The 25,090-nt window shown below is 49.4% G+C and overlaps 8 non-coding genes across 8 annotated transcripts; all 8 read right to left on the bottom strand.

The window, feature by feature from the left end:
- Positions 1–3,139: 3,139 nt before the first annotated feature.
- TRNAG-UCC (transfer RNA glycine (anticodon UCC)) lies at positions 3,140–3,211 on the bottom strand. Its single transcript has one exon. It is a non-coding gene; the product is annotated as a tRNA-Gly (tRNA).
- Positions 3,212–4,396: 1,185 nt separating this feature from the next.
- TRNAG-UCC (transfer RNA glycine (anticodon UCC)) lies at positions 4,397–4,468 on the bottom strand. The gene has a single exon. It is a non-coding gene; the product is annotated as a tRNA-Gly (tRNA).
- A 1,187-nt stretch (positions 4,469–5,655) lies between these two features.
- On the bottom strand, positions 5,656–5,727 carry TRNAG-UCC (transfer RNA glycine (anticodon UCC)). Its single transcript has one exon. It is a non-coding gene; the product is annotated as a tRNA-Gly (tRNA).
- Positions 5,728–6,912: 1,185 nt separating this feature from the next.
- On the bottom strand, positions 6,913–6,984 carry TRNAG-UCC (transfer RNA glycine (anticodon UCC)). The gene has a single exon. It is a non-coding gene; the product is annotated as a tRNA-Gly (tRNA).
- A 1,185-nt stretch (positions 6,985–8,169) lies between these two features.
- On the bottom strand, positions 8,170–8,241 carry TRNAG-UCC (transfer RNA glycine (anticodon UCC)). The gene has a single exon. It is a non-coding gene; the product is annotated as a tRNA-Gly (tRNA).
- Positions 8,242–9,426: 1,185 nt separating this feature from the next.
- On the bottom strand, positions 9,427–9,498 carry TRNAG-UCC (transfer RNA glycine (anticodon UCC)). The gene has a single exon. It is a non-coding gene; the product is annotated as a tRNA-Gly (tRNA).
- A 2,421-nt stretch (positions 9,499–11,919) lies between these two features.
- TRNAG-UCC (transfer RNA glycine (anticodon UCC)) lies at positions 11,920–11,991 on the bottom strand. Its single transcript has one exon. It is a non-coding gene; the product is annotated as a tRNA-Gly (tRNA).
- Positions 11,992–23,918: 11,927 nt separating this feature from the next.
- On the bottom strand, positions 23,919–23,990 carry TRNAG-UCC (transfer RNA glycine (anticodon UCC)). Its single transcript has one exon. It is a non-coding gene; the product is annotated as a tRNA-Gly (tRNA).
- Between the last annotated feature and the right edge of the window lie 1,100 nt (positions 23,991–25,090).

Here is a 25,090-nt window from a genome sequence, read left to right as displayed (position 1 = left end):
ACCCTAACTGCCAACACCCCTTCCCCTTCTCTCTCTGTCTCTCTCTCTCTGTCTCTCTCTCTCATTCTCTCTCTCTCGCAAATAGATACTTTACTTCCCAGGTGCAACAAAACAAGCCTTCTCGAGCTGGCAGATATGGGAAGGAAGGAAGGAAGGGCCAGTTTGGAAACTCAACTCAATTACCATAAATCCCCTGCTAAGCGTTATGGGAGGGAGGAATGAAGGAACTTTGCTTCAGGGAAAGGGCTGCTGCTGCTTCAGCATGTGAGGAGCGCAGCCACACGTTTCACCTTCTTCAGTATGTTGGTTTACAGGATGAGAGAGATCCTGAAACCTCACTCTAATAGGCTGAGGTGCTGTGCTCGGTGGCCTGCTGGGACCAAGGCCCGTCAGGGCAAGGCGAATAGGCCTTTGTCAGGCCTTCGTCAGGGCTTTGTCGGGGAGGGGCCAGGAGCCCTGCTCGCTTCAATCCCCTCACCGATAGACAGTTGCAGAAACTAGGATGCAAGAACCTTTCCTGGATGGGGTTTTGATTTTCACGAAAAGTGTGTCAGCTTTGCTTTCAGCATGAGTCTGATTTCCAAAAAATGCATTTTGAACAATTTAAAGATTTGATCTGCATTGGTTGGCCGGGAATCGAACCCGGGTCAACTGCTTGGAAGGCAGCTATGCTCACCACTATACCACCAACGCCTGCCTGTCTGGGCTATCTGATGGAGCGGCCCTTAGAAATAAGAATAAGTCATTGGCTGGGAATGAAAAAAGCTTGCGTTTGACGCAGAAGCAGTTCGCATCATGAGGTCTTGCCGGTCAGCCCAACATTTCCCCGGGACCCCTTAAAAAAGGAGCTTGGTTTTAAGTTTGGTTTGATTGAACAGTACATTTTGTTGGCTGGGCTGGGACCCTCTCCTATTTAGCGCAAGAGTGGAACGAGGCAGCAAGTTCAAGGAATGACATTGCATCCAGGCACTTACAGCTCTTTGTGCCCTAATGCCATGACACAAAAACATAATTTGAAAAAAGTTAGCAGAGGATGGTTTCGATCCATCGACCTCTGGGTTATGGGCCCAGCACGCTTCCGCTGCGCCACTCTGCTGGTTGGAGAACAAGAGCTTTTCTGGGCTTTTACAGCCTACAAACCGACAACCCTAGACCCAGTTTCGAGTGAAGCGGGCAGTAGGCCTTACAAAGCCAAACAACCTGCAACCACGCACTCCCATCCCATGGCCTTTTGCAGACAGGCCTCATTTCTCTAGCTCACACCCTAACTGCCAACACCCCTTCCCCTTCTCTCTCTGTCTCTCTCTCTCTGTCTCTCTCTCTCATTCTCTCTCTCTCGCAAATAGATACTTTACTTCCCAGGTGCAACAAAACAAGCCTTCTCGAGCTGGCAGATATGGGAAGGAAGGAAGGAAGGAAGGGCCAGTTTGGAAACTCAACTCAATTACCATAAATCCCCTGCTAAGGGTTATGGGAGGGAGGAATGAAGGAACTTTGCTTCAGGGAAAGGGCTGCTGCTGCTTCAGCATGTGAGGAGCGCAGCCACACGTTTCACCTTCTTCAGTATGTTGGTTTACAGGATGAGAGAGATCCTGAAACCTCACTCTAATAGGCTGAGGTGCTGTGCTCGGTGGCCTGCTGGGACCAAGGCCCGTCAGGGCAAGGCGAATAGGCCTTTGTCAGGCCTTCGTCAGGGCTTTGTCGGGGAGGGGCCAGGAGCCCTGCTCGCTTCAATCCCCTCACCGATAGACAGTTGCAGAAACTAGGATGCAAGAACCTTTCCTGGATGGGGTTTTGATTTTCACGAAAAGTGTGTCAGCTTTGCTTTCAGCATGAGTCTGATTTCCAAAAAATGCATTTTGAACAATTTAAAGATTTGATCTGCGTTGGCCGGGAATAGAACCCGGGTCAACTGCTTGGAAGGCAGCTATGCTCACCACTATACCACCAACGCCTGCCTGTCTGGGCTATCTGATGGAGCGGCCCTTAGAAATAAGAATAAGTCATTGGCTGGGAATGAAAAAAGCTTGTGTTTGACGCATAAGCAGTTCGCATCATGAGGTCTTGCCGGTCAGCCCAACATTTCCCCGGGACCCCTTAAAAAAGGAGCTTGGTTTTAAGTTTGGTTTGATTGAACAGTGCATTTTGTTGGCTGGGCTGGGACCCTCTCCTATTTAGCGCAAGAGTGGAACGAGGCAGCAAGTTCAAGGAATGACATTGCATCCAGGCACTTACAGCTCTTTGTGCCCTAATGCCATGACACAAAAACATAATTTGAAAAAAGTTAGCAGAGGATGGTTTCGATCCATCGACCTCTGGGTTATGGGCCCAGCACGCTTCCGCTGCGCCACTCTGCTGGTTGGAGAACAAAAGCTTTTCTGGGCTTTTACAGCCTACAAACCGACAACCCTAGACCCATTTTCGAGTGAAGCGGGCAGTAGGCCTTACAAAGCCAAACAACCTGCAACCACGCACTCCCATCCCATGGCCTTTTGCAGACAGGCCTCATTTCTCTAGCTCACACCCTAACTGCCAACACCCCTTCCCCTTCTCTCTCTGTCTCTCTCTCTCTGTCTCTCTCTCTCATTCTCTCTCTCTCGCAAATAGATACTTTACTTCCCAGGTGCAACAAAACAAGCCTTCTCGAGCTGGCAGATATGGGAAGGAAGGAAGGAAGGGCCAGTTTGGAAACTCAACTCAATTACCATAAATCCCCTGCTAAGGGTTATGGGAGGGAGGAATGAAGGAACTTTGCTTCAGGGAAAGGGCTGCTGCTGCTTCAGCATGTGAGGAGCGCAGCCACACGTTTCACCTTCTTCAGTATGTTGGTTTACAGGATGAGAGAGATCCTGAAACCTCACTCTAATAGGCTGAGGTGCTGTGCTCGGTGGCCTGCTGGGACCAAGGCCCGTCAGGGCAAGGCGAATAGGCCTTTGTCAGGCCTTCGTCAGGGCTTTGTCGGGGAGGGGCCAGGAGCCCTGCTCGCTTCAATCCCCTCACCGATAGACAGTTGCAGAAACTAGGATGCAAGAACCTTTCCTGGATGGGGTTTTGATTTTCACGAAAAGTGTGTCAGCTTTGCTTTCAGCATGAGTCTGATTTCCAAAAAATGCGTTTTGAACAATTTAAAGATATGATCTGCGTTGGCCGGGAATCGAACCCGGGTCAACTGCTTGGAAGGCAGCTATGCTCACCACTATACCACCAACGCCTGCCTGTCTGGGCTATCTGATGGAGCGGCCCTTAGAAATAAGAATAAGTCATTGGCTGGGAATGAAAAAAGCTTGCGTTTGACGCAGAAGCAGTTCGCATCATGAGGTCTTGCCGGTCAGCCCAACATTTCCCCGGGACCCCTTAAAAAAGGAGCTTGGTTTTAAGTTTGGTTTGATTGAACAGTACATTTTGTTGGCTGGGCTGGGACCCTCTCCTATTTAGCGCAAGAGTGGAACGAGGCAGCAAGTTCAAGGAATGACATTGCATCCAGGCACTTACAGCTCTTTGTGCCCTAATGCCATGACACAAAAACATAATTTGAAAAAAGTTAGCAGAGGATGGTTTCGATCCATCGACCTCTGGGTTATGGGCCCAGCACACTTCCGCTGCGCCACTCTGCTGGTTGGAGAACAAAAGCTTTTCTGGGCTTTTACAGCCTACAAACCGACAACCCTAGACCCAGTTTCGAGTGAAGCGGGCAGTAGGCCTTACAAAGCCAAACAACCTGCAAACACGCACTCCCATCCCATGGCCTTTTGCAGACAGGCCTCATTTCTCTAGCTCACACCCTAACTGCCAACACCCCTTCCCCTTCTCTCTCTGTCTCTCTCTCTCTGTCTCTCTCTCTCATTCTCTCTCTCTCGCAAATAGATACTTTACTTCCCAGGTGCAACAAAACAAGCCTTCTCGAGCTGGCAGATATGGGAAGGAAGGAAGGAAGGGCCAGTTTGGAAACTCAACTCAATTACCATAAATCCCCTGCTAAGGGTTATGGGAGGGAGGAATGAAGGAACTTTGCTTCAGGGAAAGGGCTGCTGCTGCTTCAGCATGTGAGGAGCGCAGCCACACGTTTCACCTTCTTCAGTATGTTGGTTTACAGGATGAGAGAGATCCTGAAACCTCACTCTAATAGGCTGAGGTGCTGTGCTCGGTGGCCTGCTGGGACCAAGGCCCGTCAGGGCAAGGCGAATAGGCCTTTGTCAGGCCTTCGTCAGGGCTTTGTCGGGGAGGGGCCAGGAGCCCTGCTCGCTTCAATCCCCTCACCGATAGACAGTTGCAGAAACTAGGATGCAAGAACCTTTCCTGGATGGGGTTTTGATTTTCACGAAAAGTGTGTCAGCTTTGCTTTCAGCATGAGTCTGATTTCCAAAAAATGCATTTTGAACAATTTAAAGATTTGATCTGCGTTGGCCGGGAATCGAACCCGGGTCAACTGCTTGGAAGGCAGCTATGCTCACCACTATACCACCAACGCCTGCCTGTCTGGGCTATCTGATGGAGCGGCCCTTAGAAATAAGAATAAGTCATTGGCTGGGAATGAAAAAAGCTTGCGTTTGACGCAGAAGCAGTTCGCATCATGAGGTCTTGCCGGTCAGCCCAACATTTCCCCGGGACCCCTTAAAAAAGGAGCTTGGTTTTAAGTTTGGTTTGATTGAACAGTACATTTTGTTGGCTGGGCTGGGACCCTCTCCTATTTAGCGCAAGAGTGGAACGAGGCAGCAAGTTCAAGGAATGACATTGCATCCAGGCACTTACAGCTCTTTGTGCCCTAATGCCATGACACAAAAACATAATTTGAAAAAAGTTAGCAGAGGATGGTTTCGATCCATCGACCTCTGGGTTATGGGCCCAGCACGCTTCCGCTGCGCCACTCTGCTGGTTGGAGAACAAGAGCTTTTCTGGGCTTTTACAGCCTACAAACCGACAACCCTAGACCCAGTTTCGAGTGAAGCGGGCAGTAGGCCTTACAAAGCCAAACAACCTGCAACCACGCACTCCCATCCCATGGCCTTTTGCAGACAGGCCTCATTTCTCTAGCTCACACCCTAACTGCCAACACCCCTTCCCCTTCTCTCTCTGTCTCTCTCTCTCTGTCTCTCTCTCTCATTCTCTCTCTCTCTCACAAATAGATACTTTACTTCCCAGGTGCAACAAAACAAGCCTTCTCGAGCTGGCAGATATGGGAAGGAAGGAAGGAAGGGCCAGTTTGGAAACTCAACTCAATTACCATAAATCCCCTGCTAAGGGTTATGGGAGGGAGGAATGAAGGAACTTTGCTTCAGGGAAAGGGCTGCTGCTGCTTCAGCATGTGAGGAGCGCAGCCACACGTTTCACCTTCTTCAGTATGTTGGTTTACAGGATGAGAGAGATCCTGAAACCTCACTCTAATAGGCTGAGGTGCTGTGCTCGGTGGCCTGCTGGGACCAAGGCCCGTCAGGGCAAGGCGAATAGGCCTTTGTCAGGCCTTCGTCAGGGCTTTGTCGGGGAGGGGCCAGGAGCCCTGCTCGCTTCAATCCCCTCACCGATAGACAGTTGCAGAAACTAGGATGCAAGAACCTTTCCTGGATGGGGTTTTGATTTTCACGAAAAGTGTGTCAGCTTTGCTTTCAGCATGAGTCTGATTTCCAAAAAATGCATTTTGAACAATTTAAAGATTTGATCTGCGTTGGCCGGGAATCGAACCCGGGTCAACTGCTTGGAAGGCAGCTATGCTCACCACTATACCACCAACGCCTGCCTGTCTGGGCTATCTGATGGAGCGGCCTTTAGAAATAAGAATAAGTCATTGGCTGGGAATGAAAAAAGCTTGCGTTTGACGCAGAAGCAGTTCGCATCATGAGGTCTTGCCGGTCAGCCCAACATTTCCCCGGGACCCCTTAAAAAAGGAGCTTGGTTTTAAGTTTGGTTTGATTGAACAGTGCATTTTGTTGGCTGGGCTGGGACCCTCTCCTATTTAGCGCAAGAGTGGAACGAGGCAGCAAGTTCAAGGAATGACATTGCATCCAGGCACTTACAGCTCTTTGTGCCCTAATGCCATGACACAAAAACATAATTTGAAAAAAGTTAGCAGAGGATGGTTTCAATCCATCGACCTCTGGGTTATGGGCCCAGCACGCTTCCGCTGCGCCACTCTGCTGGTTGGAGAACAAAAGCTTTTCTGGGCTTTTACAGCCTACAAACCGACAACCCTAGACCCATTTTCGAGTGAAGCGGGCAGTAGGCCTTACAAAGCCAAACAACCTGCAACCACGCACTCCCATCCCATGGCCTTTTGCAGACAGGCCTCATTTCTCTAGCTCACACCCTAACTGCCAACACCCCTTCCCCTTCTCTCTCTGTCTCTCTCTCTCTGTCTCTCTCTCTCATTCTCTCTCTCTCGCAAATAGATACTTTACTTCCCAGGTGCAACAAAACAAGCCTTCTCGAGCTGGCAGATATGGGAAGGAAGGAAGGAAGGGCCAGTTTGGAAACTCAACTCAATTACCATAAATCCCCTGCTAAGGGTTATGGGAGGGAGGAATGAAGGAACTTTGCTTCAGGGAAAGGGCTGCTGCTGCTTCAGCATGTGAGGAGCGCAGCCACACGTTTCACCTTCTTCAGTATGTTGGTTTACAGGATGAGAGAGATCCTGAAACCTCACTCTAATAGGCTGAGGTGCTGTGCTCGGTGGCCTGCTGGGACCAAGGCCCGTCAGGGCAAGGCGAATAGGCCTTTGTCAGGCCTTCGTCAGGGCTTTGTCGGGGAGGGGCCAGGAGCCCTGCTCGCTTCAATCCCCTCACCGATAGACAGTTGCAGAAACTAGGATGCAAGAACCTTTCCTGGATGGGGTTTTGATTTTCACGAAAAGTGTGTCAGCTTTGCTTTCAGCATGAGTCTGATTTCCAAAAAATGCATTTTGAACAATTTAAAGATTTGATCTGCGTTGGCCGGGAATCGAACCCGGGTCAACTGCTTGGAAGGCAGCTATGCTCACCACTATACCACCAACGCCTGCCTGTCTGGGCTATCTGATGGAGCGGCCCTTAGAAATAAGAATAAGTCATTGGCTGGGAATGAAAAAAGCTTGCATTTGACGCAGAAGCAGTTCGCATCATGAGGTCTTGCCGGTCAGCCCAACATTTCCCCGGGACCCCTTAAAACAGGAGCTTGGTTTTAAGTTTGGTTTGATTGAACAGTACATTTTGTTGGCTGGGCTGGGACCCTCTCCTATTTAGCGCAAGAGTGGAACGAGGCAGCAAGTTCAAGGAATGACATTGCATCCAGGCACTTACAGCTCTTTGTGCCCTAATGCCATGACACAAAAACATAATTTGAAAAAAGTTAGCAGAGGATGGTTTCGATCCATCGACCTCTGGGTTATGGGCCCAGCACGCTTCCGCTGCGCCACTCTGCTGGTTGGAGAACAAGAGCTTTTCTGGGCTTTTACAGCCTACAAACCGACAACCCTAGACCCAGTTTCGAGTGAAGCGGGCAGTAGGCCTTACAAAGCCAAACAACCTGCAACCACGCACTCCCATCCCATGGCCTTTTGCAGACAGGCCTCATTTCTCTAGCTCACACCCTAACTGCCAACACCCCTTCCCCTTCTCTCTCTGTCTCTCTCTCTCTGTCTCTCTCTCTCATTCTCTCTCTCTCGCAAATAGATACTTTACTTCCCAGGTGCAACAAAACAAGCCTTCTCGAGCTGGCAGATATGGGAAGGAAGGAAGGAAGGGCCAGTTTGGAAACTCAACTCAATTACCATAAATCCCCTGCTAAGGGTTATGGGAGGGAGGAATGAAGGAACTTTGCTTCAGGGAAAGGGCTGCTGCTGCTTCAGCATGTGAGGAGCGCAGCCACACGTTTCACCTTCTTCAGTATGTTGGTTTACAGGATGAGAGAGATCCTGAAACCTCACTCTAATAGGCTGAGGTGCTGTGCTCGGTGGCCTGCTGGGACCAAGGCCCGTCAGGGCAAGGCGAATAGGCCTTTGTCAGGCCTTCGTCAGGGCTTTGTCGGGGAGGGGCCAGGAGCCCTGCTCGCTTCAATCCCCTCACCGATAGACAGTTGCAGAAACTAGGATGCAAGAACCTTTCCTGGATGGGGTTTTGATTTTCACGAAAAGTGTGTCAACTTTGCTTTCAGCATGAGTCTGATTTCCAAAAAATGCATTTTGAACAATTTAAAGATTTGATCTGCGTTGGCCGGGAATCGAACCCGGGTCAACTGCTTGGAAGGCAGCTATGCTCACCACTATACCACCAACGCCTGCCTGTCTGGGCTATCTGATGGAGCGGCCCTTAGAAATAAGAATAAGTCATTGGCTGGGAATGAAAAAAGCTTGCGTTTGACGCAGAAGCAGTTTGCATCATGAGGTCTTGCCGGTCAGCCCAACATTTCCCCGGGACCCCTTAAAAAAGGAGCTTGGTTTTAAGTTTGGTTTGATTGAACAGTACATTTTGTTGGCTGGGCTGGGACCCTCTCCTATTTAGCGCAAGAGTGGAACGAGGCAGCAAGTTCAAGGAATGACATTGCATCCAGGCACTTACAGCTCTTTGTGCCCTAATGCCATGACACAAAAACATAATTTGAAAAAAGTTAGCAGAGGATGGTTTCGATCCATCGACCTCTGGGTTATGGGCCCAGCACGCTTCCGCTGCGCCACTCTGCTGGTTGGAGAACAAGAGCTTTTCTGGGCTTTTACAGCCTACAAACCGACAACCCTAGACCCAGTTTCGAGTGAAGCGGGCAGTAGGCCTTACAAAGCCAAACAACCTGCAACCACGCACTCCCATCCCATGGCCTTTTGCAGACAGGCCTCATTTCTCTAGCTCACACCCTAACTGCCAACACCCCTTCCCCTTCTCTCTCTGTCTCTCTCTCTCTGTCTCTCTCTCTCATTCTCTCTTTCTCGCAAATAGATACTTTACTTCCCAGGTGCAACAAAACAAGCCTTCTCGAGCTGGCAGATATGGGAAGGAAGGAAGGAAGGGCCAGTTTGGAAACTCAACTCAATTACCATAAATCCCCTGCTAAGGGTTATGGGAGGGAGGAATGAAGGAACTTTGCTTCAGGGAAAGGGCTGCTGCTGCTTCAGCATGTGAGGAGCGCAGCCACACGTTTCACCTTCTTCAGTATGTTGGTTTACAGGATGAGAGAGATCCTGAAACCTCACTCTAATAGGCTGAGGTGCTGTGCTCGGTGGCCTGCTGGGACCAAGGCCCGTCAGGGCAAGGCGAATAGGCCTTTGTCAGGCCTTCGTCCGGGCTTTGTCGGGGAGGGGCCAGGAGCCCTGCTCGCTTCAATCCCCTCACCGATAGACAGTTGCAGAAACTAGGATGCAAGAACCTTTCCTGGATGGGGTTTTGATTTTCACGAAAAGTGTGTCAGCTTTGCTTTCAGCATGAGTCTGATTTCCAAAAAATGCATTTTGAACAATTTAAAGATTTGATCTGCGTTGGCCGGGAATCGAACCCGGGTCAACTGCTTGGAAGGCAGCTATGCTCACCACTATACCACCAACGCCTGCCTGTCTGGGCTATCTGATGGAGCGGCCCTTAGAAATAAGAATAAGTCATTGGCTGGGAATGAAAAAAGCTTGCGTTTGACGCAGAAGCAGTTCGCATCATGAGGTCTTGCCGGTCAGCCCAACATTTCCCCGGGACCCCTTAAAAAAGGAGCTTGGTTTTAAGTTTGGTTTGATTGAACAGTACATTTTGTTGGCTGGGCTGGGACCCTCTCCTATTTAGCGCAAGAGTGGAACGAGGCAGCAAGTTCAAGGAATGACATTGCATCCAGGCACTTACAGCTCTTTGTGCCCTAATGCCATGACACAAAAACATAATTTGAAAAAAGTTAGCAGAGGATGGTTTCGATCCATCGACCTCTGGGTTATGGGCCCAGCACGCTTCCGCTGCGCCACTCTGCTGGTTGGAGAACAAGAGCTTTTCTGGGCTTTTACAGCCTACAAACCGACAACCCTAGACCCAGTTTCGAGTGAAGCGGGCAGTAGGCCTTACAAAGCCAAACAACCTGCAACCACGCACTCCCATCCCATGGCCTTTTGCAGACAGGCCTCATTTCTCTAGCTCACACCCTAACTGCCAACACCCCTTCCCCTTCTCTCTCTGTCTCTCTCTCTCTGTCTCTCTCTCTCATTCTCTCTCTCTCGCAAATAGATACTTTACTTCCCAGGTGCAACAAAACAAGCCTTCTCGAGCTGGCAGATATGGGAAGGAAGGAAGGAAGGAAGGGCCAGTTTGGAAACTCAACTCAATTACCATAAATCCCCTGCTAAGGGTTATGGGAGGGAGGAATGAAGGAACTTTGCTTCAGGGAAAGGGCTGCTGCTGCTTCAGCATGTGAGGAGCGCAGCCACACGTTTCACCTTCTTCAGTATGTTGGTTTACAGGATGAGAGAGATCCTGAAACCTCACTCTAATAGGCTGAGGTGCTGTGCTCGGTGGCCTGCTGGGACCAAGGCCCGTCAGGGCAAGGCGAATAGGCCTTTGTCAGGCCTTCGTCAGGGCTTTGTCGGGGAGGGGCCAGGAGCCCTGCTCGCTTCAATCCCCTCACCGATAGACAGTTGCAGAAACTAGGATGCAAGAACCTTTCCTGGATGGGGTTTTGATTTTCACGAAAAGTGTGTCAGCTTTGCTTTCAGCATGAGTCTGATTTCCAAAAAATGCATTTTGAACAATTTAAAGATTTCCGGGTCAACTGCTTGGAAGGCAGCTATGCTCACCACTATACCACCAACGCCTGCCTGTCTGGACTATCTGATGGAGCGGCCCTTAGAAATAAGAATAAGTCATTGGCTGGGAATGAAAAAAGCTTGCATTTGACGCAGAAGCAGTTCGCATCATGAGGTCTTGCCGGTCAGCCCAACATTTCCCCGGGACCCCTTAAAAAAGGAGCTTGGTTTTAAGTTTGGTTTGATTGAACAGTACATTTTGTTGGCTGGGCTGGGACCCTCTCCTATTTAGCGCAAGAGTGGAACGAGGCAGCAAGTTCAAGGAATGACATTGCATCCAGGCACTTACAGCTCTTTGTGCCCTAATGCCATGACACAAAAACATAATTTGAAAAAAGTTAGCAGAGGATGGTTTCGATCCATCGACCTCTGGGTTATGGGCCCAGCACGCTTCCGCTGCGCCACTCTGCTGGTTGGAGAACAAGAGCTTTTCTGGGCTTTTACAGCCTACAAACCGACAACCCTAGACCCAGTTTCGAGTGAAGCGGGCAGTAGGCCTTACAAAGCCAAACAACCTGCAACCACGCACTCCCATCCCATGGCCTTTTGCAGACAGGCCTCATTTCTCTAGCTCACACCCTAACTGCCAACACCCCTTCCCCTTCTCTCTCTGTCTCTCTCTCTCTGTCTCTCTCTCTCATTCTCTCTCTCTCGCAAATAGATACTTTACTTCCCAGGTGCAACAAAACAAGCCTTCTCGAGCTGGCAGATATGGGAAGGAAGGAAGGAAGGGCCAGTTTGGAAACTCAACTCAATTACCATAAATCCCCTGCTAAGGGTTATGGGAGGGAGGAATGAAGGAACTTTGCTTCAGGGAAAGGGCTGCTGCTGCTTCAGCATGTGAGGAGCGCAGCCACACGTTTCACCTTCTTCAGTATGTTGGTTTACAGGATGAGAGAGATCCTGAAACCTCACTCTAATAGGCTGAGGTGCTGTGCTCGGTGGCCTGCTGGGACCAAGGCCCGTCAGGGCAAGGCGAATAGGCCTTTGTCAGGCCTTCGTCAGGGCTTTGTCGGGGAGGGGCCAGGAGCCCTGCTCGCTTCAATCCCCTCACCGATAGACAGTTGCAGAAACTAGGATGCAAGAACCTTTCCTGGATGGGGTTTTGATTTTCACGAAAAGTGTGTCAGCTTTGCTTTCAGCATGAGTCTGATTTCCAAAAAATGCATTTTGAACAATTTAAAGATTTGATCTGCGTTGGCCGGGAATCGAACCCGGGTCAACTGCTTGGAAGGCAGCTATGCTCACCACTATACCACCAACGCCTGCCTGTCTGGGCTATCTGATGGAGCGGCCCTTAGAAATAAGAATAAGTCATTGGCTGGGAATGAAAAAAGCTTGCGTTTGACGCAGAAGCAGTTCGCATCATGAGGTATTGCCGGTCAGCCCAACATTTCCCCGGGACCCCTTAAAAAAGGAGCTTGGTTTTAAGTTTGGTTTTATTGAACAGTACATTTTGTTGGCTGGGCTGGGACCCTCTCCTATTTAGCACAAGAGTGGAACGAGGCAGCAAGTTCAAGGAATGACATTGCATCCAGGCACTTACAGCTCTTTGTGCCCTAATGCCATGACACAAAAACATAATTTGAAAAAAGTTAGCAGAGGATGGTTTCGATCCATCGACCTCTGGGTTATGGGCTGTTAGGCAGAAACCTGTGCAGTTCCCTTGGGGAACACTGCAAAAGATTTAAGACTACAGGTAGAGCAGTAAACCCCTTTGGTAGCAGTCTGTACCACCCAGATTTACCTGGTAGCTGTGGCTGAGCAGTCAGACTTCTCTCAAGAAGAGTTAGGCAGTATGTAAAGTATACACAATATGTACCAAAACACAATAGCACAAGCAAACACTGACCAGAGCTTGGTTTCAAAAGTATATAGTTATTTATTTAAAATACACATAAGTTAAAAACACTCTAGCAAGAATATAGTAAAAGCACTTCAACACAGTTATAATGAAAGTAGATTCAATCCTTTCTCCTATCTAGACAACTCTAAGTAAACACCACTTAATTAAAACAGAGGTGAGTGCTTAACGTTAGATGACACTCTAGTAGTTTCCAAGAAAGGGAGAGAAAAAGCAGAAATGGGTTAGACACACCACTCTAAGGTCCAGAGCACTTGCAATAGGCTTAAAGAAGAATAAAGTCACAGGTGAGCAAAAGTCACTAGGCAGGGCCCACTCTTAGAGTAGCCGGAGCGAAAATGTGCCCAAGATCACACTGTTAGTTAGAGATTCAAAGTCTTGCAAAGAGTCAAAAAGAGGTTAGAGTGGCTCAGAAAGTTTAGCCAAAGTGTCCCAGGCACTCCCAGGTTCGAAAGCCGGGGACTAAATCTACCCCGTACAGTCGGTAGCAAGGGAAGCCAGGCAGAACACAGTACCTTAAGCGGAAAGGATCCTCCAGCGGTGGCAGTTGTTCCAGGCAGTGGCAGCAGGGCTCGACGTCGGTCAGGGGAGAAGAAGTTCTCGCTGAAGAGCAGAAGAAGAGGGTCGTTGCACTGCCCGGGAAGAAACCAGCCGCGGAGTCCTCCGGTTAAAGGGTTGGTACCGACTTTCGCGGTATGGGGGTAAAGTGTGGTATTCCGGTTGCCGGGGTGCTTGGCACAGGCAAGGCGGCCACGAGATACCTCAAAGAACGGAAAGAAGGCGAAAACTGGTTGTCCCCACCAGTCAAGGGAAGGAGCCACTCCGTTAAGAGTTCTCCTCGGTCGTCGGGAAAAAGTGGTGAGACGGTTCAGCAGGGCTCCACCGGGTGGTGTCGTCGAAGCAGGTCGGCTCAGCTCTTCCCTCGTCGGATTCTTGGTCCTGTGGCGACTTCTGAAGTCCCAGTCCCCAAAGCCCTGCTTTTATGCAGCAAACCCCCATTCACCCAGCCTAGCTGTCACTCAACCATGCTAAGTGGTGAGCCGGGCGGCTCACCACTTGGGCCAATCAGGACGGAGTGCGACTTGAGTTACCAAGGTAACTCAGTCCAGGGTGCCTAAATCCCCCTCCACCCCTCCTAAGTACCCCAGACAGAGTGGCACCACTTTGGAGGGCTTCTGTGGAGAAGCCCGCCAAAAGTGGAACAAAGGGCTCCACTTTGGGCCAGAGTTACAGAGGCGAACACCAACGCCATTTTAGAATCAAGTTTTGGCAAAAAGTCCCAACCGGAGTTATAAAAATAAATATATAAACCGGTGGTATGTTTAAGGCTACCGTAAATAAATAATTAAATGTGTTAGCCTAAAACAATGGGAAATCCCATAGGAAAATATTCGCGGTCGAATATAAAAAGTAGTTTCCACTGCCACCAGCCAAAACTCGATCAGGGGGGACGGAGACGTGCCCCCTCGACTAACAGACCCTGGGGCAATCGAATTGCCCCAGCCAGTACGTCCACAATATGATGGTTTGTACTGGTTCTGTTCAGGATTCAAGACTAGCAAAGTCTTTGGTGACTTTACATGCCCTGGGAGACAGTAGTCAGTCCCAGGGTATGGAGTCTATGTTGGGGAGTCCCTAGGACACCCCTGGGTCACGGCACAGAGGGTGCTGTGTGACCCACATCACAAAAATACATGAGGCCCTATGGAGTAAGAGACCCCATAGCCCATTCAACACAAGGTTTGTCCAAGATAACACAGTTCAACATGTCCAAGAGTGAGGGTAAAAGAGTCTCACTCTTGGCAGGAGAAAAAATTAAACCCCAGAAATCCAGCAAAGCTGCTGGGGGACTCACTAGGGAGGGAAATTCAGCCTAAACAGAGAATTCTCCCTAACACTCGCCCCCCCCAGACTAAGGGACAGGAGGATTTAATCCACTCCTGGATGAACCTCATACCTCTAGTCGATGATATACATCCTAGAGAGTCCATCAGCATTTTGATGGTGACACCTTGACCTTTGCTTAAGGGAGAACTCAAAGGTTTTCTTTTGCAAGCTAACGGACCTACAGACCCTTTGAGGAACATCAGTCTTTTTGTTATAGGGGATCTGGTTGACCAGTCCCTCAGAAGTTGGTACAACTTCTGAACCTATGTTAGGCTTTTTCAAGGGGTCCTTATAAAGGATTCCCTTAGATCTAGAGGGGCCTCCAAGGTTCCTCACCACCTCTCTTGTGGGAGCAGGTTGGGTCTTAGGCCTCTTGGTTGGAGGGGTTGGGGTTAGGCAATGTACCTGCTTCCCCTTCCTCTTAGATCTACCCTTACCTATTTTAGGAGTTTCCCCCCTAATATTAGGATTTGAGTTGGGGCCTTCAGTAGAAGGTCCAACAGTCTGAAGGTTTTTGGCCTTAGACTTTTCTTTTCTGGTTTTCCACCAGCACTGAGAATTACCAGTTCTCTCAGGTCCAGATAGGGGCCTAGTTGGTCTATCCACCTCTTCCTCAGAAGCAGGGGGGGTCAGAGACTCGGAAACTAGGGGAACAAGGGTGGAGCTTGGTTGGGGCTCCCATGTTCCTAGCATACTATCCTGAAATGTGCCTGGGTTAGAGGTCAACTTACTAACACCAGGGCTTGTAGTGGGGTTCTCAGTAGAGGGTCCCACAGGCTTAGAAGGGTCCTTCAAGGTAGCCTGTCTAGCCAATTTGGTTAAGTTCTGCTTCTCCATACTGGGAGGCCTGGGGGTATGTGACACTACTCCTAGAGTTCTTAGGTCATTCCCCAACAGGACCTTCCCAGGTACCTCAGTCTGAACACTGACAGGGATCCTCACTGTCATGTTGTTACACTGAATGAGGGCTGGTAGAATAGGAACCATTTGGACAGGGCCTCCAGACATCTTAGTGGGACCTTTGGGTGCTTTGGCCACATCCTCAGGTTGAAAGAAGCTTTCATCCACTACTGTTCTGCTGGCCCCAGTGTCTCTCCTGGCAGGAGTATCCTGGCCATTGACAAGAACACTGTCCACATAATACACCTTAGAGTTAACAGGTAGGGAGTTATACACAACCCTATTCTGGGGACTAACCAGACCCATAGGCTCTAAGTTTACAGTTGCTTGAAGACCCAAGGGTTCTTCAGCAAAGAGTTCAAAGTGGGCACTAGCCATCTGTACTTCATCCTCAGGAGTGAAGGCTAAGGAGACTGTGCTGATCCCTGCAGGTTTACCCTTGCACTTGGGATCTCCTTTGATATGGGCAGTACCCTGACAGACATAGCATTGTCCAAATGCTCTCTGGAAGGGTGGCTTGTTCTGACCTCCTTCTGGCTTGTGGCCAGAAGGTACAGTAGCCTGACTAGGTTTCCCATGTGGCTTACCCTGGTTATTTTGTGGTTTGGGGCCCTCTTTGGGATAGGAATTATTAGAATTCTCTTTGGAGTCCTTTTTAGACTGTTTCTCCCCATCCTTCTTCTGAGTTACCCCAGAATCCTTGTGAGTGGCCCTGTTGGCAACCCACAAGTCAGCAGCCTTAGCTAGTCTCCGGGAATCTAATTCCTTGGAATCAGCCAAGTGTTGTCTGAGCTCAGGAGAGCAGGCATCATAAATAGTCTCCAACATAAACAAATTCTTCATACCTTCATAAGTGTTCACCTTGTAACCCTTAATCCATCCCTCTAAGTTTTTCAAACATTCACTCACCCAGGTAGCCCAAGGGGTACCATCATGCTTTTTGAGGCTCCTAAACCTCTTAAGATACTGGGAAGGGGTCTTCCCAAACCTAGCTATCAAAGCTAGTTTCACACATTCATAGTCCTTCCTATCCTCCTCCCCCATCTCCATTACCACATCAGTTGCAACAGGGGGAAGCCTAGAGAACAACCAGGTGAGTAAGTCATTTCCTGTGATGTTCTGGAGCCCATGATTATATTCAAACAGAGACAACCAATCCAACACATCCAACTTAGGCTCATACATACCAACCAATTCTTTAGGCATCCGGGGTCTTTTAGGACTGGAACTTCTAGAGGAGCCAGAGAGAGAAACATTCTCAACAGATAATTTCTTCATTTCTAAGTCATACTTGAGCTCCATTTCCCTTAGCCTTAGTTCTTTGTCAGTTTGAGCATTAAGTTTCTTATACTCCAATTCTAGCTTCATTTTCTCCAGTTCAAAGTACTGAGGACTAAATGTGGGACCTGGTAAAGGTCCAGTAGGCACAGCAGGTAGAGCAGGCAGAGGCCTAGGGGGGACAGTTACAACAGCCTCACCCTCCTCTTCTGACTCTTCCTCAGAAACATCAACATTTTGCTCCATGTTAACTTCAACACTGTCATCTACAGTTGCTGGAGTGGTAGGTTCCTCTGAACCATCACCCAGACTTTGGTTAGCTAACAATCTTTCAATCAGCTCCATTTTCTTGCCCTTAGTCAGGAGATCCTTATGTTTACAGAGCACTCTTAAACAATCAGCAGTTTTGGCTGCAAGGGACTCTTGACTATAGCTTTCTATAACTGACATGTTAGAGGTTTTACTTTTTCAGTGCTAAGCTTTGTGGTTAGTTGCACTAAGGTATCTAAAGCACAATAAAATGTATACTCAACACAAATCCCACCGCTGTACACCAGTGTTAGGCAGAAACCTGTGCAGTTCCCTTGGGGAACACTGCAAAAGATTTAAGACTACAGGTAGAGCAGTAAACCCCTTTGGTAGCAGTCTGTACCACCCAGATTTACCTGGTAGCTGTGGCTGAGCAGTCAGACTTCTCTCAAGAAGAGTTAGGCAGTATGTAAAGTATACACAATATGTACCAAAACACAATAGCACAAGCAAACACTGACCAGAGCTTGGTTTCAAAAGTATATAGTTATTTATTTAAAATACACATAAGTTAAAAACACTCTAGCAAGAATATAGTAAAAGCACTTCAACACAGTTATAATGAAAGTAGATTCAATCCTTTCTCCTATCTAGACAACTCTAAGTAAACACCACTTAATTAAAACAGAGGTGAGTGCTTAACGTTAGATGACACTCTAGTAGTTTCCAAGAAAGGGAGAGAAAAAGCAGAAATGGGTTAGACACACCACTCTAAGGTCCAGAGCACTTGCAATAGGCTTAAAGAAGAATAAAGTCACAGGTGAGCAAAAGTCACTAGGCAGGGCCCACTCTTAGAGTAGCCGGAGCGAAAATGTGCCCAAGATCACACTGTTAGTTAGAGATTCAAAGTCTTGCAAAGAGTCAAAAAGAGGTTAGAGTGGCTCAGAAAGTTTAGCCAAAGTGTCCCAGGCACTCCCAGGTTCGAAAGCCGGGGACTAAATCTACCCCGTACAGTCGGTAGCAAGGGAAGCCAGGCAGAACACAGTACCTTAAGCGGAAAGGATCCTCCAGCGGTGGCAGTTGTTCCAGGCAGTGGCAGCAGGGCTCGACGTCGGTCAGGGGAGAAGAAGTTCTCGCTGAAGAGCAGAAGAAGAGGGTCGTTGCACTGCCCGGGAAGAAACCAGCCGCGGAGTCCTCCGGTTAAAGGGTTGGTACCGACTTTCGCGGTATGGGGGTAAAGTGTGGTATTCCGGTTGCCGGGGTGCTTGGCACAGGCAAGGCGGCCACGAGATACCTCAAAGAACGGAAAGAAGGCGAAAACTGGTTGTCCCCACCAGTCAAGGGAAGGAGCCACTCCGTTAAGAGTTCTCCTCGGTCGTCGGGAAAAAGTGGTGAGACGGTTCAGCAGGGCTCCACCGGGTGGTGTCGTCGAAGCAGGTCGGCTCAGCTCTTCCCTCGTCGGATTCTTGGTCCTGTGGCGACTTCTGAAGTCCCAGTCCCCAAAGCCCTGCTTTTATGCAGCAAACCCCCATTCACCCAGCCTAGCTGTCACTCAACCATGCTAAGTGGTGAGCCGGGCGGCTCACCACTTGGGCCAATCAGGACGGAGTGCGACTTGAGTTACCAAGGTAACTCAGTCCAGGGTGCCTAAATCCCCCTCCACCCCTCCTAAGTACCCCAGACAGAGTGGCACCACTTTGGAGGGCTTCTGTGGAGAAGCCCGCCAAAAGTGGAACAAAGGGCTCCACTTTGGGCCAGAGTTACAGAGGCGAACACCAACGCCATTTTAGAATCAAGTTTTGGCAAAAAGTCCCAACCGGAGTTATAAAAATAAATATATAAACCGGTGGTATGTTTAAGGCTACCGTAAATAAATAATTAAATGTGTTAGCCTAAAACAATGGGAAATCCCATAGGAAAATATTCGCGGTCGAATATAAAAAGTAGTTTCCACTGCCACCAGCCAAAACTCGATCAGGGGGGACGGAGACGTGCCCCCTCGACTAACAGACCCTGGGGCAATCGAATTGCCCCAGCCAGTACGTCCACAATATGATGGTTTGTACTGGTTCTGTTCAGGATTCAAGACTAGCAAAGTCTTTGGTGACTTTACATGCCCTGGGAGACAGTAGTCAGTCCCAGGGTATGGAGTCTATGTTGGGGAGTCCCTAGGACACCCCTGGGTCACGGCACAGAGGGTGCTGTGTGACCCACATCACAAAAATACATGAGGCCCTATGGAGTAAGAGACCCCATAGCCCATTCAACACAAGGTTTGTCCAAGATAACACAGTTCAACATGTCCAAGAGTGAGGGTAAAAGAGTCTCACTCTTGGCAGGAGAAAAAATTAAACCCCAGAAATCCAGCAAAGCTGCTGGGGGACTCACTAGGGAGGGAAATTCAGCCTAAACAGAGAATTCTCCCTAACATGGGCCCAGCACGCTTCCGCTGCGCCACTCTGCTGGTTGGAGAACAAGAGCTTTTCTGGGCTTTTACAGCCTACAAACCGACAACCCTAGACCCAGTTTCGAGTGAAGCGGGCAGTAGGCCTTACAAAGCCAAACAACCTGCAACCACGCACTCCCATCCCATGGCCTTTTGCAGACAGGCCTCATTTCTCTAGCTCACACCCTAACTGCCAACACCCCTTCCCCTTCTCTCTCTGTCTCTCTCTCTCTGTCTCTCTCTCTCATTCTCTCTCTCTCGCAAATAGATACTTTACTTCCCAGGTGCAACAAAACAAGCCTTCTCGAGCTGGCAGATATGGGAAGGAAGGAAGGAAGGGCCAGTTTGGAAACTCAACTCAATTACCATAAATCCCCTGCTAAGGGTTATGGGAGGGAGGAATGAAGGAACTTTGCTTCAGGGAAAGGGCTGCTGCTGCTTCAGCATGTGAGGAGCGCAGCCACACGTTTCACCTTCTTCAGTATGTTGGTTTACAGGATGAGAGAGATCCTGAAACCTCACTCTAATAGGCTGAGGTGCTGTGCTCGGTGGCCTGCTGGGACCAAGGCCCGTCAGGGCAAGGCGAATAGGCCTTTGTCAGGCCTTCGTCAGGGCTTTGTCGGGGAGGGGCCAGGAGCCCTGCTCGCTTCAATCCCCTCACCGATAGACAGTTGCAGAAACTAGGATGCAAGAACCTTTCCTGGATGGGGTTTTGATTTTCACGAAAAGTGTGTCAGCTTTGCTTTCAGCATGAGTCTGATTTCCAAAAAATGCATTTTGAACAATTTAAAGATTTGATCTGCATTGGTTGGCCGGGAATCGAACCCGGGTCAACTGCTTGGAAGGCAGCTATGCTCACCACTATACCACCAACGCCTGCCTGTCTGGGCTATCTGATGGAGCGGCCCTTAGAAATAAGAATAAGTCATTGGCTGGGAATGAAAAAAGCTTGCGTTTGACGCAGAAGCAGTTCGCATCATGAGGTCTTGCCGGTCAGCCCAACATTTCCCCGGGACCCCTTAAAAAAGGAGCTTGGTTTTAAGTTTGGTTTGATTGAACAGTACATTTTGTTGGCTGGGCTGGGACCCTCTCCTATTTAGCGCAAGAGTGGAACGAGGCAGCAAGTTCAAGGAATGACATTGCATCCAGGCACTTACAGCTCTTTGTGCCCTAATGCCATGACACAAAAACATAATTTGAAAAAAGTTAGCAGAGGATGGTTTCGATCCATCGACCTCTGGGTTATGGGCCCAGCACGCTTCCGCTGCGCCACTCTGCTGGTTGGAGAACAAGAGCTTTTCTGGGCTTTTACAGCCTACAAACCGACAACCCTAGACCCAGTTTCGAGTGAAGCGGGCAGTAGGCCTTACAAAGCCAAACAACCTGCAACCACGCACTCCCATCCCATGGCCTTTTGCAGACAGGCCTCATTTCTCTAGCTCACACCCTAACTGCCAACACCCCTTCCCCTTCTCTCTCTGTCTCTCTCTCTCTGTCTCTCTCTCTCATTCTCTCTCTCTCGCAAATAGATACTTTACTTCCCAGGTGCAACAAAACAAGCCTTCTCGAGCTGGCAGATATGGGAAGGAAGGAAGGAAGGAAGGGCCAGTTTGGAAACTCAACTCAATTACCATAAATCCCCTGCTAAGGGTTATGGGAGGGAGGAATGAAGGAACTTTGCTTCAGGGAAAGGGCTGCTGCTGCTTCAGCATGTGAGGAGCGCAGCCACACGTTTCACCTTCTTCAGTATGTTGGTTTACAGGATGAGAGAGATCCTGAAACCTCACTCTAATAGGCTGAGGTGCTGTGCTCGGTGGCCTGCTGGGACCAAGGCCCGTCAGGGCAAGGCGAATAGGCCTTTGTCAGGCCTTCGTCAGGGCTTTGTCGGGGAGGGGCCAGGAGCCCTGCTCGCTTCAATCCCCTCACCGATAGACAGTTGCAGAAACTAGGATGCAAGAACCTTTCCTGGATGGGGTTTTGATTTTCACGAAAAGTGTGTCAGCTTTGCTTTCAGCATGAGTCTGATTTCCAAAAAATGCATTTTGAACAATTTAAAGATTTGATCTGCGTTGGCCGGGAATAGAACCCGGGTCAACTGCTTGGAAGGCAGCTATGCTCACCACTATACCACCAACGCCTGCCTGTCTGGGCTATCTGATGGAGCGGCCCTTAGAAATAAGAATAAGTCATTGGCTGGGAATGAAAAAAGCTTGCGTTTGACGCATAAGCAGTTCGCATCATGAGGTCTTGCCGGTCAGCCCAACATTTCCCCGGGACCCCTTAAAAAAGGAGCTTGGTTTTAAGTTTGGTTTGATTGAACAGTGCATTTTGTTGGCTGGGCTGGGACCCTCTCCTATTTAGCGCAAGAGTGGAACGAGGCAGCAAGTTCAAGGAATGACATTGCATCCAGGCACTTACAGCTCTTTGTGCCCTAATGCCATGACACAAAAACATAATTTGAAAAAAGTTAGCAGAGGATGGTTTCGATCCATCGACCTCTGGGTTATGGGCCCAGCACGCTTCCGCTGCGCCACTCTGCTGGTTGGAGAACAAAAGCTTTTCTGGGCTTTTACAGCCTACAAACCGACAACCCTAGACCCATTTTCGAGTGAAGCGGGCAGTAGGCCTTACAAAGCCAAACAACCTGCAACCACGCACTCCCATCCCATGGCCTTTTGCAGACAGGCCTCATTTCTCTAGCTCACACCCTAACTGCCAACACCCCTTCCCCTTCTCTCTCTGTCTCTCTCTCTCTGTCTCTCTCTCTCATTCTCTCTCTCTCGCAAATAGATACTTTACTTCCCAGGTGCAACAAAACAAGCCTTCTCGAGCTGGCAGATATGGGAAGGAAGGAAGGAAGGGCCAGTTTGGAAACTCAACTCAATTACCATAAATCCCCTGCTAAGGGTTATGGGAGGGAGGAATGAAGGAACTTTGCTTCAGGGAAAGGGCTGCTGCTGCTTCAGCATGTGAGGAGCGCAGCCACACGTTTCACCTTCTTCAGTATGTTGGTTTACAGGATGAGAGAGATCCTGAAACCTCACTCTAATAGGCTGAGGTGCTGTGCTCGGTGGCCTGCTGGGACCAAGGCCCGTCAGGGCAAGGCGAATAGGCCTTTGTCAGGCCTTTGTCGGGGAGGGGCCAGGAGCCCTGCTCGCTTCAATCCCCTCACCGATAGACAGTTGCAGAAACTAGGATGCAAGAACCTTTCCTGGATGGGGTTTTGATTTTCACGAAAAGTGTGTCAGCTTTGCTTTCAGCATGAGTCTGATTTCCAAAAAATGCATTTTGAACAATTTAAAGATTTGATCTGCGTTGGCCGGGAATCGAACCCGGGTCAAATGCTTGGAAGGCAGCTATGCTCACCACTATACCACCAACGCCTGCCTGTCTGGGCTATCTGATGGAGCGGCCCTTAGAAATAAGAATAAGTCATTGGCTGGGAATGAAAAAAGCTTGCGTTTGACGCAGAAGCAGTTCGCATCATGAGGTCTTGCCGGTCAGCCCAACATTTCCCCGGGACCCCTTAAAAAAGGAGCTTGGTTTTAAGTTTGGTTTGATTGAACAGTACATTTTGTTGGCTGGGCTGGGACCCTCTCCTATTTAGCGCAAGAGTGGAACGAGGCAGCAAGTTCAAGGAATGACATTGCATCCAGGCACTTACAGCTCTTTGTGCCCTAATGCCATGACACAAAAACATAATTTGAAAAAAGTTAGCAGAGGATGGTTTCGATCCATCGACCTCTGGGTTATGGGCCCAGCACGCTTCCGCTGCGCCACTCTGCTGGTTGGAGAACAAGAGCTTTTCTGGGCTTTTACAGCCTACAAACCGACAACCCTAGACCCAGTTTCGAGTGAAGCGGGCAGTAGGCCTTACAAAGCCAAACAACCTGCAACCACGCACTCCCATCCCATGGCCTTTTGCAGACAGGCCTCATTTCTCTAGCTCACACCCTAACTGCCAACACCTCTTCCCCTTCTCTCTCTGTCTCTCTCTCTCTGTCTCTCTCTCTCATTCTCTCTCTCTCGCAAATAGATACTTTACTTCCCAGGTGCAACAAAACAAGCCTTCTCGAGCTGGCAGATATGGGAAGGAAGGAAGGAAGGGCCAGTTTGGAAACTCAACTCAATTACCATAAATCCCCTGCTAAGGGTTATGGGAGGGAGGAATGAAGGAACTTTGCTTCAGGGAAAGGGCTGCTGCTGCTTCAGCATGTGAGGAGCGCAGCCACACGTTTCACCTTCTTCAGTATGTTGGTTTACAGGATGAGAGAGATCCTGAAACCTCACTCTAATAGGCTGAGGTGCTGTGCTCGGTGGCCTGCTGGGACCAAGGCCCGTCAGGGCAAGGCGAATAGGCCTTTGTCAGGCCTTCGTCAGGGCTTTGTCGGGGAGGGGCCAGGAGCCCTGCTCGCTTCAATCCCCTCACCGATAGACAGTTGCAGAAACTAGGATGCAAGAACCTTTCCTGGATGGGGTTTTGATTTTCACGAAAAGTGTGTCAGCTTTGCTTTCAGCATGAGTCTGATTTCCAAAAAATGCATTTTGAACAATTTAAAGATTTGATCTGCGTTGGCCGGGAATCGAACCCGGGTCAACTGCTTGGAAGGCAGCTATGCTCACCACTATACCACCAACGCCTGCCTGTCTGGGCTATCTGATGGAGCGGCCCTTAGAAATAAGAATAAGTCATTGGCTGGGAATGAAAAAAGCTTGCGTTTGACGCAGAAGCAGTTCGCATCATGAGGTCTTGCCGGTCAGCCCAACATTTCCCCGGGACCCCTTAAAAAAGGAGCTTGGTTTTAAGTTTGGTTTGATTGAACAGTACATTTTGTTGGCTGGGCTGGGACCCTCTCCTATTTAGCGCAAGAGTGGAACGAGGCAGCAAGTTCAAGGAATGACATTGCATCCAGGCACTTACAGCTCTTTGTGCCCTAATGCCATGACACAAAAACATAATTTGAAAAAAGTTAGCAGAGGATGGTTTCGATCCATCGACCTCTGGGTTATGGGCCCAGCACGCTTCCGCTGCGCCACTCTGCTGGTTGGAGAACAAGAGCTTTTCTGGGCTTTTACAGCCTACAAACCGACAACCCTAGACCCAGTTTCGAGTGAAGCGGGCAGTAGGCCTTACAAAGCCAAACAACCTGCAACCACGCACTCCCATCCCATGGCCTTTTGCAGACAGGCCTCATTTCTCTAGCTCACACCCTAACTGCCAACACCCCTTCCCCTTCTCTCTCTGTCTCTCTCTCTCTGTCTCTCTCTCTCATTCTCTCTCTCTCGCAAATAGATACTTTACTTCCCAGGTGCAACAAAACAAGCCTTCTCGAGCTGGCAGATATGGGAAGGAAGGAAGGAAGGGCCAGTTTGGAAACTCAACTCAATTACCATAAATCCCCTGCTAAGGGTTATGGGAGGGAGGAATGAAGGAACTTTGCTTCAGGGAAAGGGCTGCTGCTGCTTCAGCATGTGAGGAGCGCAGCCACACGTTTCACCTTCTTCAGTATGTTGGTTTACAGGATGAGAGAGATCCTGAAACCTCACTCTAATAGGCTGAGGTGCTGTGCTCGGTGGCCTGCTGGGACCAAGGCCCGTCAGGGCAAGGCGAATAGGCCTTTGTCAGGCCTTCGTCAGGGCTTTGTCGGGGAGGGGCCAGGAGCCCTGCTCGCTTCAATCCCCTCACCGATAGACAGTTGCAGAAACTAGGATGCAAGAACCTTTCCTGGATGGGGTTTTG

This window comes from Ambystoma mexicanum, chromosome 6q, assembly GCF_040938575.1.
Source record: "Ambystoma mexicanum isolate Mex_15411 chromosome 6q, UKY_AmexF1_1, whole genome shotgun sequence".
Lineage (NCBI taxonomy): Eukaryota > Metazoa > Chordata > Amphibia > Caudata > Ambystomatidae > Ambystoma > Ambystoma mexicanum.
Note: the sequence above shows the minus strand (reverse complement) of the source record. Positions and strands in the feature narration are given on the sequence as shown.